This window comes from Triticum dicoccoides, chromosome 3A, assembly GCF_002162155.2.
Source record: "Triticum dicoccoides isolate Atlit2015 ecotype Zavitan chromosome 3A, WEW_v2.0, whole genome shotgun sequence".
Lineage (NCBI taxonomy): Eukaryota > Viridiplantae > Streptophyta > Magnoliopsida > Poales > Poaceae > Triticum > Triticum dicoccoides.
In genome coordinates this window covers 615,119,271-615,125,590 of record NC_041384.1, presented here as the reverse complement: position 1 = coordinate 615,125,590, position 6,320 = coordinate 615,119,271, and positions in this window count along the sequence as shown.

The window sequence follows — 6,320 nt, the reverse complement described above, 5'->3', positions numbered from 1 at the left end:
TCCCGTGCTGCTCCCTCTCTCTCTCTCACGGCCGAACACCACCATCGCCGCCGTTCGCCATAGCAGTCGTCTCCGGCCACCCCTCGCTCCCCCGACTAGCTCAGGAGCTCCGCCTCGACCCCCTCTTCCTCCCCACCGCTCCACGGGTCTCCGGAAGCCCTGCATCGCCGCCTACGTCGCCGTTCCCCTCCTCGGCCACCGGAGATCATCGCCGTCGATTCGCCGTCTCCAGCGCGTCCCCGAGCCCGCTTCGACGCCCACTGCAACCGCGGTGAGCTCCGCCACCGTTTCCCCCTCTTTTTCCCCTCGTTCCCGCGCCGTAACCTTGTTCCCACCACGGCCGAACCTCCGCCGTCGCCGAGCTCGCCGTCGACGCAGCTCCGGTGACCATTTGGTCACCCCGGCGAGTCCAACAAGTTCGTAAGGCCCCGTAGAGCATCCCTAGCGCCTCGCTTAGCTCGCCTTCGAGCTCCAACCCCGTTTCCGCGCACGACCGAACTCCGGCGGCCGCAGCCGAGCTCGCCGCCGTCGACTCCGGCCACCCCAGGCCCAGCCACGGCCACCGTCCGACGCGCCATCGAGCTAGCTATCCAACGCACCTAGCCGCACACCGTTTGGAGCACCACAGAGGAAACCCGAGGCCCCTGTACGCCGCGGACCTCGCCGGCGACTAACCGCCGGCGGGTTTGACTTGTCCGACCTGGGGTTTGACCCCCCCCAGGGTCACTGACGCGTGGGCCCCATCGGCCAGGTGGTCAGTTAGTGCTAATTACTGTTAGTCAACCCCCCCTGACACTGACAGTGGGCCCCAGCGCCACTAATTAGTAATTAGAATTAAATTAACCCTGTTTAACCCCCCTGTCACTGACGTGTGGGCCCCACACGTCAGGTTTGACCCCAGCCAGCCGCAGTTGACCACTGACGTCATGCTGACGTCATGCTGGCGCAATATATATATTTCTGGATTTAATTTAAATCAGGAAATTCCAGAATATTATTTAAACTTCAAAAATTCATAACTTTTATTCTGTAACTCCAAATTGGACAAATTATATATGAAAAATGATCAGAAAAATCCAATCTATCCATCTGTACTATTTTCATGCATGATCAAACAAGTTAAATTGATGTTTCAAGCAGAACAGGGAAAAGCACTTTAAAAGGCCATGTTTGAGTTTGAAATTTGAATCTTTGATTCAAATTTGCTCAAACCCTTCTGGTCTTAGTTGCATTAGCCCAACACACTCATATTGCTATGTTTCATGCATGCATCATATTGTTGCACATTGTTTGGTGATGGTTGTGTATCGGTGTTCTTTGCGGCAGGTTCTGCCTCCGAGGAGTACCGTGATTACCCTAACGAAGGACCGTATCAGTGCATCGAACCATCAGGCAAGCAACCAACCATTTGATCATATCGATACAATCCCATGTTCTCGCTCCTGCTCTCTTTTACTGCATTAAGACAACGCGTTTCAAACTGCTGTGTGCTACGGTAGTTGAACCCATTTCCTCTGCATGACCTGTCATTGCCACAGTAACTAGATGAAACCCACTAGCATGTGTAGGAGTTGATTGAGCCATATGTATGTGTTGTTCCTACCTTGCTATGCCTGCTATGCTTAGAGTCGTGTCAGGTCTGGTTCATCTGGGTGATGGCTAGAGTGAAATGATTATGTCGGTAATGAGAGTGGTGTGGTGAACACGATTTGGTAAAGGTATCGATGAGAGGCCATGTAGGAGTACATGGTGGGTTGTTTCATTGAAGCCGACCTTAAGCACTGAGATCTGTATGCGTGATTTAAGATACAGCTACTACCATGCATTGGGCCCTGAAATATGACCCCGCTCGACTTCTTATTCATCCTAGCTCTCTGTCCAGGAGTTGCAAGTAGTTTCTGGTGTTTGTAGCCTACTGGAGGCCGTGGACAGCGCTGACCGTAGGGGTGGGCTGTGATGCGGTAGGTACGTGGCCGGGTGTACCGAATACCCGTTAGGTATCTCGGGAACCCTGTTCACATCGTTCGGGGCCGTATGGGAAACCTCGGCCGGACTCCCTGCGGATGGAACCTGAATAGGCGATAAACCTGGACTAGAGGCTTAAGTGTTTAGGTAGGTCGTGGTCTACACCCACGTCGGCTTTCGCTTGAAGTCTGCCGAGCACATGTCGTGTGCAGACGCTAAGTGGTGGAAACATGTATGAAGAAGTACACCCCTGCAGGGTTATCATGATCTATTCGAATAGCCGCGTCCGCGGTAAAGGACTACTTGGTTGCCTATACAGTTCATAGACAAGTAAATGGAAACTGCTAAAAGCCTCAAGATAAGTGTGAGTGCCGAGGATGGCTCTTCCGTAGGAAGACGAAGGTGGATCCTCGGTGGTGTATTGAAGTGGTGAGTAGTGGACTCGTGTGCGCAAAACCATTTCAAGTTGGAGTATCGTAGGATAGTCTAGCCAAGAGTCAAAGCTGGCTTGCTGCAATAACTCCACCAACCCTTCTTGATAATATGCATGTATGTAGGATTTGATGTAAGTCTTGCTGAGTACCTTTGTACTCATGTTGCTATAATCTACATTTTACAGAAGACGCTGCAACCCCTTCTGATGGGTTCTATGTAGACGTTGACATCAACGAGTAGGCTAAAGACCCAGGTGGTGACCCTGAGCTTGTGAAGGACCACGTAGTATAGCTAGGCTTTCCAAGCCTCTTTTATTTTACTAGTTGTCTGTACTCAGACAAGTTACTTCCGCTGCTGGTTTGTATGACTATATGACTTGTATGTTGGGTCGTGAGACCCGTACCTGTGTGTATGTTATGTATGGCTCTCTGAGCCTTAAATAAAGTACTTGTGTTGTAGAGTCATGTTGTGATGCTTCGTTGTATTTGCACATATCGAGCATATTGTGTGTATGACTGAAATGCTTGGTATGTGTGGGATCTGACTATCTAGTTGTTTATCTTTAGTAGCCTCTCTTACCGGGAAATGTCTCCTAGTGTTACCGTTGAGCCATGGTAGCCTGCTACTGCTCTGGAACACTTAGGCTGGCCGGCATGTGTCCTTCTTCGTTCCTGTGTCTGTCCCTTCGGGGAAATGTCACGCTTTGAGTACCGGAGTCCTGTTAGCCCGCTACAGCCCGGTTTACCGGAGTCCTGCTAGCCCACTGCTACAGCCCGGACCCACTTGCTGATGACCGACACGTTCGAAGCTGGGTCATGGATGCCTGTCCCTGTAAGTCTGTGCCACTTTGGGTTTACGACTAGTCATGTCAGCCCGGGCTCCTTATCATATGGATGCTAGCGACACTATCATATACGTGAGCCAAAAGGCGCAAACGGTCCCGGGCAAAGGTAAGGCGACACCCGTGGGGATACCGTGCGTGAGGCCGCAAAGTGATATGAGGTGTTACCGGCTAGATCGATGTGACATCGAGTCGGGGTCCTGACAGCGTTGGCATCAGAGCCAGGCTGCCTGTAGGTTCTCCAAGCCAAACTGGTCGATGTTGAGTCTAGAAATTATTTAGTTATATGTAGGGGAATTGTTTGTGGGTTGGAACGTAAGGCTCTTTTTACTCCTCTATCTTGTGACATTCTGATCTGAGTCAGTCCATTCTTCCACCGGGGGTTAAGGAATTAGGACCTATTCTCTCTATCAGGATCACGTGTTACTAATCAGTAGTACCTTATAAGTTTGTTGGATACAAGCCTAGTTCAGTTCTACTACCACATTATGTTGTTAGAATGGATTCAGAACTTTGATATGATGATGTTGAGTGTGTACGAAATCCTTTGTCAAATGTCTCAAAATCCATCTTGAGCATTTACAGCTGTTATGCTGCCGAAATTTTGCTAGAAATTCTAATGCCTTTGCATTATGATTGTGCTTTCAGATGGCCACTCGCGACCTCAATCAAGTAGTTCGCCTGACTCGATGCCTAGATGTACCCGGCCATACTGCCAAGTTGGTCAGGGTAATGACTGAGGCTGGATACCGCTGGTATCCTGAGTACACGGTCGAAGAGCAATTCCGAGACTTTAATCAAAGCCAGTATCTCTGCACTGTCAGGATATTTCCATCTTATCCTGGATCCACCGAGCCCCTTCACTGCTCCTATGGACTCGGGGTTACTATTGAGATGGCTGTGCAGGACGCCGCCTACTCTATGATGACCATTATGCGAGTCAGGTCTGGTCTATTTCGGGACTCTGATTTCCGGTATATGCCAGGATCACTTCCGGGAGCACAAGGGTATCTCCAGGCTATCTATGCTGACCCCACCCAGGAGGATTCACGGACTCGCACCACTGCTGAGATGCTCGAGGATAAGGACCGTGAAAATCGGGCCTTGAGGTTAGAGCTCTTCAATACCCGTGCTGACCACTGGGCCACTTTGACTCGGTTCGCACCGGCGGTGCAAGCTGGATATTCAGATATGCGCGATCTCTATCCTGTGAGATCTGCTCTGCCAGACGTGATGGTTTGGCGTGATGTAGGAGGCATCACCCCACCTCGCGGTCCCCGCAGGCCACCGTCTGTTGGTCCAAGACCTCATCCTAGCCCCTATGGTCCACAAGCTCCACGAGATCGTCTGTTTCCGGATGATCATGTTGAGCTTCCAGGCTATGGAGGTGACTTCTACGAGGACTACTACGGATCGGTCTGAGTTAGTGGTAGTATCACTAGTTCGCACTAGCTGTGTCGTCTATCGTCCCGCGTGACTCGTGGGATATGACCTAGTTTGTACTCTTTCCGGAGGAGTAGAAAAATAATGTATAGGAGCTTGGAATGCCTCCGATGAGATGTAATCATCTTTTCACCGTAATAGTACTTTGTTTGGTCTTGTACTAAACCCTGTATGGTGTGTATGACGATGGAATAAAGAAGCAGTTTCTGTATCTACCATGTCATACGGATGATCATCTTGCATTTCGAGTTATTCCTTACATTTTTATCCTATGTCGGAATTTCATCATTTTGACTAAATCATTGTCTTGTTTACCTAGGATGGTCAACACGCGCGCTAACCCTGCTTCTCAAGAGCAGGCCGAAGGCAGTGAAGGCAGGAATGAAAATCTGCCTCATCCTCCTTCCCTAGCCGAGGTTATGATGGAAGCTGAGAGAAACAAGCGGGAGACCAACCGTTTGTTGGAGCGTATTGAACAGAACACAGCACACCATCAGAGGGCTAATGTGGTGTCACTCAGTGATTTTATCAAATTGCATCCACCCACGTTCCACCACTCCGTCGAGCCTCTCGACGCTGATGACTGGCTTCGCAGTATCTCTCACAAACTGCGTTCCGCGCTGGTAGCGGAGGCTGACAAGGTCACCTTTGCTGCATATCATCTTGAAGGCCCCGCCAGTCTATGGTGGGAGAATTATGGAGCTATGCGCCCGGCGGGCCATGTCACTACTTGGGCTGAATTCAGCGAGGCTTTCCGTGAACATCACATTCCGGAGGGTCTCATGGACCGTAAACGTGAAGAATTTTGCAGTTTCACCCAAGGCCGACTTTCTGTGGATGTTTACAGCAGGGAGTTTGGTAATCTCGCACGATATGCAACTGAGGAAGTGTCTACTGATGCCAAGAAGCAAGCAAGGTTCCGTAAGGGACTTAGTCCTGAGCTTCGTCATGACCTCCGTCTGCATGAGTGCACATCTTTTCAGAAACTTGTCAACAAAGCCATCAGTGCTGAAACTGGTCAGACTGATTATGACGCAACACGCAAGCACGGCCGTGATATGGGTTCCTCATCCGGTGCTGGTCCTCAGAAGCGCCGCGTGTGGGTACCCAACACCGCCCTGCCACCCAGGTTCACACCGAGGCCATCCTTCCAGGCGCCTCGCCCCGTTCAACAGTCTGCACCGGCCAAGCCCTATGGTGGTCCAACCAACAATGCTCCTCCACGTACCAGTTCCGTGACCTGTTTCAAGTGTGGGGAATCTGGTCACTATATGCGTGAGTGTCCCCAGACCAACCCCAACCAGTCTGCTAAAGCTGTTGGCCGTGGCAAGCCGACAGGAAAAATATTCCACGCCAAGCCGGTCACCGCTTCACGTGGCCATGTCAACTGTATCTCTGTCGAAGAAGCTCAAGAGGATCCCAACGTCGTTCTCGGTACGCTTCTTGTTAATTGCCACCCGGCATGTGTTCTTTTCGATACAGGAGCCTCTCATTCTTTTATATCCGAAAATTATGCTCGTTTGCATAACGTTGCATTCTGTGACATGCCATCCACTATGGAAATTTCTACCCCTGGTTCTAGATGGCAGACCTCTAGGGTAAGTTATGGAAATGAAATCCAAGTCGACAGACTTGT